At 43.8% G+C, this 16491-nt stretch overlaps 1 protein-coding gene across 1 annotated transcript in view; it reads left to right on the top strand.

Annotated features, from left to right (window-relative positions):
- The window catches only part of LOC103184889 (A disintegrin and metalloproteinase with thrombospondin motifs 12-like), a 201510-nt gene that overhangs the window by 17247 nt on the left and 167772 nt on the right, over positions 1–16491 (top strand).

Consider the following 16491-nt stretch of genomic DNA (forward strand, 5'->3'; position numbering starts at 1 on the left):
AACTCATATAATCTAAGGACGTCCTGCCGACGTGAAAGGTGCGATACAAATGTAATTTTATTGTTGTTGTTGTTGACACTCCTGGGGGAGTTCTGCATTGTAGGTGACGCTGCCCTATGGATGAGATGCTGTCTGTCTGTTCAGGTGGACATTAAAGTTGCTATTTGATGGCATTATTTGAAAAGAGAAGGGAATTTCTCCCGATGTCCTGACCAACAATCCCCCAAATAAAATTGGTCACTCACTTCATGGCTGTTTGTGGGATGTTGCTATGCATAAAAATTGACTGCCACATTCATCCACAGTCACAACACTTTACAGTGTATCCTGTGAAGCAATTGAGGAGGTCCTCCTGATGTAAAATGCGCTTTACAAAATGTAAGTATTATTAGGCGCAATTCCTGGTTATGAATGAAATCTTTATATATTATATATATCTCTGTGAAGCGCTTTGAGACATCTCAAAGATTATGACACAAACTGAAGCAATATCACTCTTTTATGTTTCTCAATAGTGTAACAGGGTAAGCACATTCTATCAGAATAGCTCAACTAATACATATCTTTGCATTCGATACAGCATCTTTGAAGTCAGACAGACATCTCAAAGCGCTTTGCAGTATATACTGTAAAGTGACTGTAATTTGTAGATAAGCATGGCAGCCAATTTGAACACAACAATGTTCCACAGGCAGCTGTGAAGTGAAATTAATGAAGGTTTAATCATCATTTTGGTGTCCGTTTGTGTCAATTGTAATTTTAGCAGCTTTCTGAGAGAACGCATTTCCAGAGTTTCCCAGAGTGATTGACTTTCCCTAATTAATGGGATATAAAAAGACTTAATGCGCCGAGGAAATAAATAATTTTCCATCTCAGTTTTGAAATTGCTGTCGGCTTTTTAATAGGAGCTGAGTGTTTCATTCCCTCCACAGTCATTGGGAAGTTTACAACAGATATCAAGAATGTTTAATGAAAATTTTTTTTTTGCATAACTCATACATGTGGTGTTTGCAATTTGCCCAGCAGTCCTGCTGTTTTCAGTTAGACATCTGTATGCTTCTCTATTTTTACATATATATTTGACAGTGTGTGTAATGGAGAGGGAAATTGTAAGAGTTGACGCTCAGCTAACTGGTTCTGTGAGATTCTGTGGTTGGTGGAGACGTGAATTGATATTGATGCCTTTTGTTGTATGTTTCCGCACTGTCCAGACTGGTAGATTACTTGAGAATAAACCAGATGAAAGATAAAACATTGGACAAGAGGTTCACAGAAACAGGATGCATGATAGGTCTTTAAAGGGAATCTGAAAAGAGAAACTATGAAAAGGTTTGTGTATGTGGTGAGTGGGACTACATGGATTTCAAGGTCTCCAGAAGAGGGATTATCAAACAGATACCGTGATTTGAGGGCTACAAAACGGCGATTACTATTTAGAAGAAGCAGATTTTACAATTGAATGCTTTTGCACCATTGCACTCAGTTCACCCACTAGCATGAATATGATTTGAGACGTCCTCCTGATGTGAAATGCACTATATAGATGTAAATTGTGTTGTATCTGAACCAGGATATTGTGTATTGTATTGTGGCTGGAAGGTTGAAGCAAAATGTATTGGGCTCTCAGGCCTCAGTTAATGCTACGTCTGTGCTGCATAGGACTGCAGTATATTTGCTATAGTGTTGCATTAATTGGTGTAACTGCTAGTAATAGGGGTCTGTCTGTTTTTATAAATAATAATCTTTACATTCTTTACGTTGGGAAGCCATCTCAAAGCACTCCCAAAGCAGGCCATCTCAAAGCACTCTGTAAAGTGTAGTGACTGTGCAATCGTAGGCAAAGGCAGCAGCCAATTTGTGCAATATTTTCAATGACTCACAAGTGGGAGTCAGGACACTGACCCTTTTCAAATGTGCCATGAGATCTTTAGCTGAACAAGCAGATCTGGGTCTTGTTTAACATCTTATCTGAAGCCCATCACCTCCGACAATGCAACACATCCCCAACACTCCAGTGGGTGTCCACATACACTATTTTGTTCCAAACTCTGACGTGGAGTTTGAACCCACAACATTCTGACTCAGACGCGAGAGTGCTACTGACTAACCCAAAGTAACATTTGTAAACAAGGTGACTGGGAGAGGTGCTGTACGCAGCCTCACTGTTGTCATAACTGGAGTCCTGTAGGCTCAGTGGTTAGAGCACTCGCCTTGCAAGCGAGACAACTGGGTTCAATTCCAGGCAGGGCGAAACCTGGGCAAGTTTCCTTACTCCACACGCCTAATAATAATCCCTCCAATAAACAAAACAATAATAAATTGATCATTTTCAATCTACGACTGTTTGTGGGACACTGCTGTGCACAATTGACTGCAGCGTTTTGCCCACAAATATACAGTCAATTCACTTTACAGCATATTCCATGAAGCACTTTGAGACGTCTAGAAGACGTGAAAAGCGCCATATCAAATGCAAGGATTATTATTAGTATTATTATCCACTGATTCGAGACAGACTGTTGATCAAACCTGGGATCTTCCTGTGTGACTCAAGTACATTTGCCAACTGAGCCGGGCAAGGGCAGGGAACTGCAGGTCTATTTTTATCTTATTTCTGATTCTCTTGAGTCTCTGTTTTGATGAAAAAGTTCAGTGTTGTTCAGACCCCACATTCAGCAAGGTCTGCTGGTACTAACAGTAACCTCAAACTCTAATTCCATTTGTTGGCTCCTACTTCAGCATTGCACAATCCCCAGTGTACTATTGGACCAGTATTTTGAGACGTGTCCATCTGTTTCACATAGCCACCAGGCATGTGTTGCAGCTGTAACTGAATTAAGCAGTGGAGTGCGGTGCTCTGCTTTCCTTTTAATATTGCACTGGTCACATTGGACATGTCTGATGAAAGTCACTATCTGTCTGTCCTGTTCAAAAAGCATAAACAAACAAACATAACTAACCCTTGCCTTTTTATATAGCAGAGTTCAACACAGAACAACTTCGCAAAGCCGTTCACGCCGGGACCCTGAACACACATAGTCCAGGCTGACACTTCAATGCAGTGCTGGGGGAGTGCTTCACAGTATTTTACTGTTGAGTGCAGTGACTGTATTTTGTAGGTGAATGCGGCAACCAATTTACAAACAACATTATCACACAATCAATATTTTCTGGTGGGAATATTGGCCAGGATACCAGGAGAAATTCCCTTCACTTTACCAATAGTGCCATGGGATCTTTTATGTCTGCCCTAACAGGCAGACTCCTCAAAAAACCCTCCCTAGATCCCTCAAACCCCAGCCACTACCGCCCCATTTCTAATCTGCCCTTCCTCGCAAAAGTCCTAGAACGCGTTGTTGCCAATCAATTTCGCGCACACCTCTCCTCCCGCTCCCTCTTCGAACCCCTCCAATCCGGCTTCCTCCCTACCCACAGTACGGAGACTGCACTTGTGAAAGTCACAAACGACATCCTCTCTATCTGTGACCAGGGTTCCCTCTGCCTCCTTGTTCTCCTGGACATCTCCGCGGCGTTCGACACAGTCGATCACACCATCCCCCTCCACTGCCTTTCCTCCGTCATCCACATCAGTGTGACCACACTCGCCTGGTTCGAGTCCTACCTCACAAACCGCCTTGTGTACATCTGCACAAACGGCTTCTCCTCCTGCTCTCACCAAGTTACCTGAGGGGTACCCCAAGGATCCATCCTTGGCCCATTCCTCTTTCTGATCTACATGCTCCCATTTGGGGATGTCATCCGCAGACATGGGGTGCATTTTCAGATGTACGTGGACGACACCCAACTCTATTTTTCCACCTCTCTTTGCGACGCCTTGTCCCCTGATGTTCTGTCAGCCTGCCTGTCAGATCTCAGGGGCTGGATGAACTCAAATTTCCTTCAGCTGAACGTTGACAAGACGGAAGCCACACTCTTTGGCTCTAGCCAATGTCTAAAATCTCATGGCTCTCACCTCCTCCACCTATCCGACCTCCCCCTAAAACTCTCCGAACCCGTACGCAACCTAGTCATCAGGTTCGATCCCCAATTATCCTTCCTCCCCCATATCCGGTCCCTTCTATCACCTCCGACGCATCGTCTGTCTCCGCCAATACCTCTCTCCGAAGCCGCTGAAACCCTAGTCCATGCTTTTGTCACCTCTCGGCTAGACTATTCTAACGCCCTCCTCGCCAGTCTCCCATCCATAAAATCCAAATCATTCAAAACTCTGCCGCCCACATTCTCACCCGCACCAAACTCCGCTCCTCGATCATCCCGTTCTTGCCAGACTACCCTGGCTGCCTGTCCCAGAGAGGTTCGACTTTAAGATCCTCACCCTTGTATTCAAATCTCTCCACTCCTTTGTACTACTTCTCTGACCTCTCTTCTCAAAACAGTACCCGTTGCCTTCATTCCTCCGGGTCTGGACTCCTCTTCATCCCCCAAGTCCTCCGCTCCACCCTCGGCGGCCGTGCCTTCAGCCACTATGCTCTGAGGCTCTGGAATTCCCTTCCTCACTCCCTTCGCCTCGTTCTCTCTCTTCCTATTTTAAGGTCTCTACTGAAGACCTTTCTCTTCGACCGCGCCTTTGGTCACCTTCCTCCCCCTCCCCCTGGCTCGGCCCCGGGATCCATTACTGTGAAGCGCTCTGAGCTGCCGTCCGGTGTGGAGGGCACTATATAAATCAAAGTTGTCGTTGTTGCATTTGTAGTCAGGACACCAGGAGAAACTCCCTTCTGTTTTTCGAGTAGCTTTAACTATTTAACGTTCACCTGAACATAAGTTATATTATATAACATAACATAACGGATCGATTTAAGGATCCTCACACTCACCTACATATCACTTAATACACTAGTACTTCCCTGCTTCTCCAACCTGCCCGCACCCCCCTCCTCTATCTGTTCCCTTCATTCAACTAGCTCGGGCTTTCTACACGTCCCTTGAGTCCACACCTACACTCACTTCACTTCTCTCTCTCGTTCAGCATCAACTCTGCCACCGATAAACACTTTGAGACGCTACGCTGTGTAAAGGGAGCTGTGTAAAAACTAGATGCTGTTGTTGATTATTCAGGCTTGCCTCCTAGACCTCGCTGTCTCCTGGCTGCCAACTTTGCCGCTGCCAGCCATCAGCTCGTTTGACAACAGTTCCTATGAAGTCCTGTGGAGTCCTGTAGCTCAGTAGTGTGGAGTCCTGTAGCTCAGTGGTTAGAGCACTCGCTTTGCAAGCGAGAGACCTGAGTTCAATTCCAGGCAGGGCGAAACCTTGGGCAATTTTCCTTACTCCACACGCCTAATAATAATCCTCAACAACCAAAAAAAAAGAAAAAAACAATAATAAATTGGTCATTTTCAATCTACGACTGTGGGACATTGCTGTGCGCAATTGGCTGCCGCGTTCGCCCACAAATATACAGTCAATTCACTTTCCAGTATATTCTGTGAAGCGCTTGGGACTCCTCCCGACGTGAAAAGGCTATATCAAATGCAAGGATTATTATTATTATTATTATGAAACGCTCTGAACATTTCCAGCGTGACAAAGGAGTAATTTTAAAAAAAAATAACTTCTTTTACTTTGCTTTCTTGGCTGAAGAAACTCGCTGACAAGAATTTCAAAGGAAACCTTGCTTTCAATTACTGTAGAGAATTTAAGATTGTCCTAAATCATGTTCCACAAATTTTGTTGGACCAACATAAAAGCAAACTAACCAATGGCTCTTCAAAGAATATAGAATTACTTAGAATCTGCAGGCTGTAAACAGGCCATTCCACCCTAAAAGTCCATGCCGCTGTTTATGCTCTTCCCCTCAGCCTCCCCTGCACCCCTCTATTCCTTTATCCCTGACATCTGAAGACCTTACTTTTCAACCGTGCTTAAAATCACCTCCACCCTCCAACCGGCTCAATGTCAGGCTCCACCACTGTTAAGCTCTCTGAGACGCTGCCCCACATAAAGGCCGCTATAAAAATGCAAGTTGTTGCATGTACACTTTAGTAAAAGATTTTTAAGTGAACATTTATGGGTCACACATGAGTGCAATCCTGTTCACTTACTCATCTGAAAGTATGTGTGGCGGGCACTAAGCTATATCAGTCATGTACTGAATTCGTAATAATCCTTATAATTGATATAATGCCTTTAATGTCAGGAGAACATCTGAAGGGCTTGATGGGATTTACTCTGAATGAAGTGACTGTTTGTTTTGAGGGCAAACTGACAACTAATTTGCCTGCTGCAACGTCCCACAAACAACCATGAAGTGAATGACTAATTTCATCTGGTAGATTGCTGCACGGAATACTGGGGGAAACACCCCTTTTTTTTGAATACTGCTGTGGGATTTTTCATGCTGACCTGAACAGGCAAGTCCTGGCTGAGCCGTAAGTTTCTCCAGCTCAATGTTGATGAACCTGAGACTTACCTGCTTGGAACCTGACAATGCCTCTTCACATCAGGCACTAAACATGTTGACCAATCTGGTCAGTCACTGCAACTCACGGAGCATGTGTGGAACCTCAGTGTCTTGATCAACTCTCCTTCAAACCTTTCTCCCGGCCTTACTTCCAGTTACACAACATCATCTCACCCCTCACATAGACAAAACCCCATTCTCACCTTGAGATTCAACCTATCCAATGCCCTTGTCTCGCCAACTCTACTCTCCACAATTCCATGGACTCTACCAGTCTGCGGTGGAGGTTCCTGCACCAGGTTTCTTGACCCAACTCTCCATATCCTCACCACCTCCCCCATTCTCGCACTGAATCCCTATCCACCAGCTGATCAACTTTAAAATCTCAAGTTCTTCCTCTTTGATTGTGCTTTTGGCCACCCTCCCACCCCCTACCCTCTTCTCTCTTCTTGATTCCAGTGTGAAAGACACTAAATAAATGTAATTTTGTTGTTTAAGATCCTCGTCCTTAACTGCCTCATTCCACCCATGCGATCTCCTGTAACTCTGGACCTTTGTCCCTCTCCGTCAACTCTAGCCTGCTTCATGCCCCATGGCTCCTGTCAGAGGCTGAGCTTTGAGCCACTTTGCCCTCACCCTCTGGAACTCTTTTCCCGACCCTCTTCATCTCACCCTCTCTCTCTGTGCTGGCTTTTAAAACCCATCTCAATATCTATCTCTCTGATTATCTCCTTCTGAACTCGGGGTCCTGCTCAGTTTTTGTAAAGTGCTTTGAGACATTCTCCCTGTGTGACAGGCACTGTATAAGTGGAAGTTATTCATCTTGCCTGTGTGCTGAAAGACTCATGTTGCCCACACTTTCTCTGCAGTTCTGGAATAATGATCTTTCAGCCCTGGCTCCATCCTGTTGACTGATGTTTCATTTACAATCTTTGTTCCTTTGCTGATCAGCACATCCATTCTCTCCTTCAGCTACTTCAACCTCAAACCATGGATCACTGTAGAAGATGATGTGCGAAACAGACAAGTGGTCACAAAGATGCACAAAGAATGAACCAACCTCCTTTTTTGTCCCCCTTCTCTTGTCAATTATTCTGAAATTTTCTCTGCTGTTATGAAGGTGATTGACTCGTTTGTCATTTCAGTTCAACAAAGGTGTGATGTTCATGGGTTTCCATGCTGGAGATGAGCTTTACGTCACAAGGAACTGTTGAAGGAAGGAAATGGACACAAAAGGCAGGAATTCTTCCCATTTGCCAAAAGTTTGCAGGGCTATGGGGAGAGAGTGGGGGGTGGAATTCAATTGAATAGCTCTTTTCAAAGAGCCGGCACAGACACAACGGGCCGATTGGCCTCCTGTGCTGTATATTTCTATGATTGTTAGCCTCACATTGGGACTTTGAGCTCAGGTTCAAGGCTGTCACTCCAGTGCTATGCTGGAAGAGTGTTCTGTTGGAGGTCTATTCTTCAGATGAGATGTTAAACCGATGTCAAGGCCAACTATACCCCAGGTTAAAAAAACAATGGTGATTCACTTCATTGCTACTTGTGGAAAATTTGCTAGGCGCACATTGGCTGCCAAATACACAGTCACTACACTTTGCAGTAACTTGTATGAAGTACTTTGAGGTGTTTGTAAGTGGTTAAAGGCGTTATATAAAATGCGAGGATTATTATTATTATTATAATTATTTTGGGATTTCCACTTAATAATAACAATCCTCGCATGTGATACAATGCCTTATCACGTCATTGAGATGTCTCAAAGCGGTTCACAAAATATACTGTAAAGTGGATTGACTGTGTAATTTGTGGGCGAAATGTGGCAGCCAATTGTGCCCTGTGTGTGGTGTAAGGAAATGTGCCAAAGGTTTTGCCTCACCCGACAATCAAACCCGTGTTCTCTCGCTACGAAGCCAGAGCGCCAACCACTACGCTACCGGACTCCATTTGCCCATGATTTGGTCCCTAACCAAGAAAAAATTGATTTCAGAGATTTCAGCTCTATTGCACCTTCTCCTTCTCTCCTTCTCTTCCTCACCCCTTCCTCTCTTGCCTCAACTACCCTGTCCTCTTCCTCCTCTCCCCACCTTGATCCTCCTCCCCCATCCTCCTCCTCTGTTGCCATCCTGGAGTGTAGTGGTTAGCACGCTTGTCTCGCAAGCAAAAGGACCAGGGTTTGATTCCTGGGGTGGGGTGAAACCTTAGACAAGTCTCCTTACTCCACACTCCTCTGTTTATCCAGCAATAAATGGGAACCTGTTTGTTGGTTGATTGGCGGATTGCTTTTCAGAGTTAATAATCCCTTCAGAAAATAAATAAATAAATTGGTCTCTCAATTCATGACTATTTGTGGGACCCTGCTGTACGCAATTGGCTGCTGCCTTTCGCCCACAAAATATACAATCAATTCACTTTATAGTATATTCTGTGAAGCGCTTTGAGACATCTCAACGAGTGATCAGACACTATAACAAATGCAAGGTTTATTATTAATATTATCTTTCCTCCTTCCTCCCACCTCCCTGCCCCCACTCCACACTCTCACTTGGACACACTACAACACTGAGTTGTCCGTGAACCGGTGCACAAAGAAGTTATGGACCAGAACTGAGACTGCATTCCAGAATTATGAAAATTGCAGTCTTTAATATATCTTTTTTTTCGAAAAAAGAAGGAAAAATACTTACTTTTGGAAGGTTGCCAGATGCTCTCTTGGGTGCTTGATTTATGACAGGTCTGAGCAGTTTTTCGTCCGAGAGGGAGTATCTTTCAAAATGATATATTCGATGAGTGAAAGGTCTGAAAATGCGGAGAATAAGCAATTTCCTCCACCCCCACTGTTGGATTGGGACCTCAGTGCTCATTTATTTTGCTTCCTTCACTTCAGGTCACTGGTGCCGACAATATTGGTTGATGTCAACAGGCCATTAGGACACCTGTTCAGCACAAGAAGTAGGCTATTTGCTCCCATCAATTCAACACTAGTATTTGTTTGGTCTCTCCACATGATTTTCCTCACCGAATCTTTTTTCCCAAAGAGCGAAATTACACGTAGCCTTAGCCTTACGAATATCTTATACAGTCAATTCGCGTTACAATATATTCATTTAAGTGCTTTGAGAAGCTTCAACGACGTGATAAGGCTCTGGCCTGCTCCACGTCCCCCCGGAATCAGGCTCCGCTACTGTTTTGCGCTCTGAGACAGTACCCTGCGTGGAAGGCGCTATGTAATTGCAAGTTATTGTTGTTGTTGTTGAGCTAACAACGGCTGGACTCCAATCAGGCTTGTTTTGAGTTCCATCCCTCAGTGATAATTGAGCAATGGTATAAGGCTGGGGGCTGGTGACATGTGAGGATAAGCCAGATGTAAAAAGGTAGAGGTTCCTTTTGCAAATAAGCTTCTCTCTCACTCTTTTCCAAATTGTTAAAACACTTGCGCAAGTTTTGTATTCCTGGCGTGACTCATGCCCTCCTACATACTGTGTCAGAAGTGGGATTGTCTTCTGCTGCGGATTAGAAATTTTTGTCCTGTGCGCATAACAATATGTAGGTTTAGCACCAATAACCACTGACTTGTCCGAGCAGTAAAAATAACTTCTCCGTATTTTCCTTATCAGAACCCTTTTTTTGCTGCAAGAAAGCACGCGCTGAACACCAAACGTCTCCTAGCAACCTCACTACAACGAGATGCCCTCACGAACCTGTGCAAATAGTCTTCTTAACTCAGACTTGAGAACTATTGAAATAACATGTTTTTTTTTNCCATTTTCGCTCTGAAATCTAACACCCCAGAAATAATCATATGAGTAATAATCCTTACATTTGATATGGTGCCTTATCACATCGTCGAGATGTCTCAAAGCAGTACGCTGTAAATTGTAGTGACTGTGTTTATTTTGTCGGTGAATGAGGCAGCTAATTTGTGCACGGCAACGACCCACAAACAGCCATGGAGTGAATGACTTATTGCATGTTGGGAGTCATCACCTGAACCGATAGATGGGATCTCAGTGTCAAAGGGCGAGTGGCACGATGCAGTGCCCCTCCACCTCCCCACCACCAGCGCTATGTTGGAATGCCAGCCTAGCCTATGTGAGTTTAGAGTCCGGACTTGGGATTTGAATCCCCCTCCTAGTCTTCTGACTCAGAATCGGGAACAATGCCAAGTGGGGAGTGAGGGACTTCAGTTATGTGGAGAGACTGGAGCAGCTATGATTGTTCTCCTTAGAGCAGAGAAGGTTAAGGTGAGATTTAATAGAGGTGTCAAAATTATGAGGGTTTTGATGCAGAGAATAGAGAGAAACTGTTTCCACTGGCAGATAGGTCAGTAACAGGACACATAGATTCAAGATGATTGGCCAAAGAACCAGAGGGGAGATGATGAGAACATTTTTTACACAGAGAGTTGTTACAGTCTGGAATGCACTGCCTGATAGGGTGGTGGAAACAGATTCAATAACAACTTTCAAAAGGAAATTAGATAAGTACTTAAAAGGAAAAAAATTGCAAGAATATGGGGAAAGGGTGAGGGAGTGGGATTGATTGAGTACCTCTTCCAAAGAGCCGGCACAGGCGCGATGGACCGAGTGGCCTCCTTCTGTGCTGTAATATTCTATGATTCAATGAACAGAGCCAAGCTGTAGCACCGGCCCTTTGAGGTTCAATCGCGGTGGAAGTGAGGTGTCAGCTTGGCTGAGCAGGTAAATGTTGGAAGTACTGTCCTTTGGAGGAGATGTTAAGCCCCTCCACCCAGCTCTCTGCCCAGGATTGGATGACAACATAAGAACATAAGAATTTGTTTTGCCAAGTCCATCTACTTCACCTTCCACAATTTACGAGTGCATTCGTAGAGTAGACTAAGCAGTCAACACCAATTATCATCTTGAAATAGTCATCCTTGCAACTAAATTGTTGCTTTTATCTCTACACATTAGTGAGTCGCGTACATGTCTATTGGAATCTTTTAAAGCACAATTACTGATATCTTCCAGTATTTAGTTTCAATCATTCACTTTTCTTTCCCCTCCACCGCTGGCTTCCTGCTGTTTGCACAGATGGGTGGGGAGGGAGGAGAAGTTTGGAAACAACATTGTGCTGGCTGTGTACTTCAGATTTAATAGAGGATTCACAGCAGAAACCCATTTATTTTAATAGAATTAGCACACAGGGAGGCTGGTTTCACACACTTCCTTCCTTCTTCCGCACAGTGAGACAAGCTAAAGTGGCTTGGGTTATTGGCTTGCTGGCTGTTGTGAAACTCATGCATTTTTATTTAGGCCAGAAAATCTTGGTGCCTCTTGGGTTTCCATACCCCGGTGCTTCAAGTTCCAGGTGCTCACTTTTAAATTCATCCACGGCCTTGCCCCACCCCTACCTGTGCGACCTCCTGCCTGCTTCATGTCCCCTGCCCAATCAGCCCCATCCTGTAGTCCCTCCCAGTCTTCAAAACCCTCTCTTTTCCACTGTGTTTTTATCTACCTTTCCACATAAACACCCATATCCCAGACCCGGGCTCCTAATCAGCTGTGTGAAGCATGTCGAGGCATCCTCTTGATCTAAAATGTGCTATATGGAATGCAAGGATTTTTACGTGTGGAGTCCTGTGGCATTATGGTTAGAGCACTCGCCTCGCAAGCGAGTGGACCCGGGTTCGATTCCTGGGCAGGGGAAACCTTATGCAAGTTTCCTTACTCCACATGCCTCTGTTTACCTAGCAGTAAGTAGGAACCTGATTAGTTGATTGGTGGATCGCTTTCCAAGGTAATAATACCTTAAACCAAATTAACAATTTGGTCAATCAATCCAGGACTGTTTGTGTGCAATTGGCTGCTGTGTTTCGCCCACAAAATATACAGTCAATTCACTTTACAGTATATTCTGTGAAGCGCTTTGAGAAGTCTCAGTGACTTGAGTTAGAGTTGAGTTAGAGTTGAGGGTTCAAGATCCACATTAGGGCTTGGGCTCACACTGAAGTCCAGTACAGTGCTGGTTAGTAAATGAGGTGTCTTTAGGATGAGACGTCAACTGATGTTGAAGATCCTGTGACGCTATCTGAACTATTCTGGCCAACAATATTCTGGAGAAATTAGCCACTTACCACGTGGCTACTTGTGGGATTGTACTGTGTGCAAAACAGCTGATGCGTTTGCCTATATAAAATCCCAGTGGACAATGGTAATTATTGTGAAGTGTGCCTGAAAAGGTGGTGGAGGCCGATTCGATAATAATAATATATTAATAATAATCCTTGCATTTGATATAGCGCTTTTCACGTCTTCTAGACATCTCAAAGCACTTCACAGAATAGACTGTAAAGTGAATTGACTGTATATTTGTGGGCGAAATGCTGCAGCCAATTGCGCACAGCAGCGTCCCACAAACGGTCGTGGATTGAAATGACCAATTTATTATTGTTTTTTTTGAGGGATTATTATCAGGCTTTTTCATAATTTTTAGTAAGAGACAACAATAATAAATAATAATAAATAAATAATACATGAATAATAAATATAAATAATAATAAAATCTGGGCGTTTGAAAAACTTTCATCACTTTGAAAAATGTATGTGTGTGTGGGGGGGAGATACAAATGTTGTGATTGCTCAAATGAAATCCATACATTGAAAAAGTTCTGTTTCATCAAAAATTAACTTATTCAGTGTCTGTGAATAAATGCCTGATAACAGTTTTTAAGGGAGAAGTAGATAATTATTTGGGGAGGATAAGTTTGCAGGGCAATTGGGAGAGAGCAGGGGAGTGGGATTGATTTGGATAGCTCTTTTCAAAGAGCTGGCACAGACACGATGGGCCGAATGGCCTCCTTCTGTGCTGTATAATTCTATGATTCTATGATATTATGATGTTAAGAGGCCCTGCGGAAATGCAAGTACTTCCTCCTTTCTTACCTGGGAAATTAGATGCACCTACTGACTTACTCCATGCTAATGTTGGTCCTAGCTGGACAAGCATGCCACACAGTGGCAATGGCAGGCTATGTGGTTTAAGCAGGTTGAGCTCCAGCAGTTATCCCAACGCACACTCTGGGGTCCCCCAAGCCTTGGCTCTTACCAAACTGCACCTAATATTCTTGGGAATTAGGTAAGCAGGTTGCATCCCTCGAGGGAAACAGGTTACTTATGCAATTGAAGAGGCAGAAATATATCCATGCATTGGTGTCATCCATATGTGGAGCTCCCAATCTGATTTGGATACTTTTAAGCGCGGTGATGGGTTTCTGGATTTGTTAAGACACCCAGCTTGATTTTGAGCCATTTATATCCAAAATAATGTCAGACGTGAAAATGCTGCATGTCATCAAATCACTTCAGCAAAAGAAACCCTGTGGATTATCTATGTGAGATGCAAACACTGCCCTCCATCTTGTCTGATCCCAACCCCCTGCTCGGGTCCAAATCACTGACTGTCCAGCGCCTTTCTCCCGACGTGAAAGGCGCTATACAAATGTCATTTTGTATTGTATTTCCTTGTTTTTGCTTGAATTAATTCCGGACGGTGGAACTTTTTGTCAGATCATTTGTTGAAGTGATTGTTTAAGGCACCGACTAACTAGATAGAGCCTTTTGAAAACTGGCAAATCATTCAAATAAAACCAGCCCTTACAGCCCATTCCCCAGGAGAGTCCTCATTCCCCGAATGCAAAGTTGTAAAGACGATAATTGTGTCTTTGTTTATGTTTTTTGTATAATTGTTGCAGACAGTGAAATGGGAAATAAAAGGCACATTGTTTCTTGCCAATGAAAGTGCTTTTGGGAACTCGGGCATCAAGCAGTCCTGCCTTTCATCATCAGCTCATGCACCACGTTCCAATTTGTTTTCAATAATTAGACAAGGAATGAGCAGACATCAGTTCAAGCTGGTGAACACACCACTGTACGTCTAATCTTTTAGTTTCCTTCCTATCTCCTCTAGTTGGCTCCCGATGGTTCTTAAACAAACTGTAAGTATCAGCCTGGCTCAGTTGGTAGCACGCTCGCCTCTGACCTTGTTCAAGCCCCCACATTGGGAGTTTGAGCTCACAAGTCTTGACTGATATCTAGTGCTTTGATGGGGGACTGGGGTTGCATTGTCGGAGATGTTGATATTTGGACGAGACCTTAAACTGAAGGCATTTGATAAAGTGCCACGTAAGAGATGTGTAAGCAAAATAGAAGCCCATGGTATTAAGGGACAGTGGCAGCATGGATACAGAACTGGTTGGGAGACAGAAAGCAGAGAGTGGTGGTGAAAAGTTGTTTTTGTGACTGGAGGGAAGTGTGCAGTGGTGTCTCCGAGGGTTGGGTTTGGGACCACTGCTGTTTTTGATCTATATAAATGACCTGAACTTGGGTATAGGGATTACAATTTCCAAGTTTGCAGATGATATTAAGCTACGAAAAGTCGTAAACAGTGAGGACGATAGTAGCAGACTGCAAGAGGACATAGACAGACTGGTAAAATGGGCAGACACGTGGCAGATGAAGATTAATGTGGAGAAATGCAAAGTGATGCATTTTGAGAGGAAGAATGAGGAGAGGCAATATAATCTGATGGTACAGTCTTAAAGGGGGTGAAGGAACAGAGAGCCCTGGAAGTTCATATAAGTAAATCTTTGAAGGTGGCAGGACAGGTAGATAAAGCTGTTAAAAAAGTATACTGGATACTAGGCTTTATAAACAGGCGCATTGAATACATAAGTCAGGAAGTTATGATGAACCTTTATAAAACACTGGTTAGGCCTCAGCTGGAGACGGTGTTCAGTTCTGGGCACCACACTTTAGAAAGGAAATCAAGGCATTGGAGAGGGTGCAAAGGAGATTTACCAGGATGGTACCAGGAATGAGGGGCTTTGGTTATCTGGAGAGGCTAGAGAAGCTAGGATTATTCTTCTTAGAGCAGAGAAAGTTAAGAGGAGACTTAATAGAAGTTTTCAAAATTATGAGGGGATTCAATAGGGTGAACAAGAAGAAACTATTTCCACTGGCGGGTGGGTCAGTAACCCGAGGACATCGAATTAAAATTGGTGTTTAAAAAAAACAGAGTGGAGGTGAGGAGAAATGTTTTCACACGAGTTGCTCGAATCTGGAATGCATTGCCTGAAAGGGTGGTAGAAGCCGATTTGGTAACATCTTCTAAGAGAGAAGTAGATAATTATTTGGGGAGGACAGGTTTGCAGGGCTATGGGGAGAGCGCGGGGGAGTGGGATTGATTCAGGTAAGTCTTTTCAAAGAGCCGGCACAGACACGGTGGGCCGACTGGACTCCTTCTGAGCAATATAATTCTATGATTCTATGAAGTCCCGTCTGGCTGCTCAGTTGAATGTCGGAATTTGGAATTACATAATCTAAGATGACGCTCCATGCAGGCTGCAGGTGTGATGCATTGTCGAAGGTGCTGTCATTTGGATGAGATGTTAAATCGAGGTCCGGTCTGCTTGTTCCAGGGGGATGTTAAAGATCCCATGGACCTATTCAAAAAGAGAAGGGAATTTCTCCTTGTGTCCTTGCCAACAATCCCCAAATAAAATTTGACAATCGTTTCTTTGTTGTTTGTAGGGCATTGCCGTGCTCAATTATGCTGCTGTGTTTGCTACAAATAAACAGTCACTCCTTGTCACTGTAATTCCTGTGAAGCACTTTGAGGTATCCTCTCAATATGAAAGACGATAAGGCACAATGCCAAATGCCATGATTATTATTTTCATTAAGAAGTGTGAAACGCTTTGAGATGTTGCAACATCAAGTGGAAGAATCATGATTCAAAATGATCAATGATCAATTGATCAATGACTTTACTTAAGTAGAGCATCTACTGTGACCTTCTCTGAAAGCTGACAAGGCAAATGTTGTTAGTGTGTCTCAGTGGCCTGGGTCGGGTGACTGCTTTCACAACCGAGATTTCTGCAAGTATTAGGCGGTGAACCTGACATATTAACTCGGTGACCCCTTATCCTCTTCTTCCCCTCCGCCCCCCCCCCCCCCATTCCGAATCATGATCACGTTGTTTCTATTGCTGTCCTCCAGTACCTAAAGGCTCCACAGACCTGTCTCACGCACCGCTGAGCAAGAAATCTG

This window comes from Callorhinchus milii, unplaced genomic scaffold (assembly GCF_018977255.1).
Source record: "Callorhinchus milii isolate IMCB2004 unplaced genomic scaffold, IMCB_Cmil_1.0 Scaffold1, whole genome shotgun sequence".
Taxonomy (NCBI): domain Eukaryota; kingdom Metazoa; phylum Chordata; class Chondrichthyes; order Chimaeriformes; family Callorhinchidae; genus Callorhinchus; species Callorhinchus milii.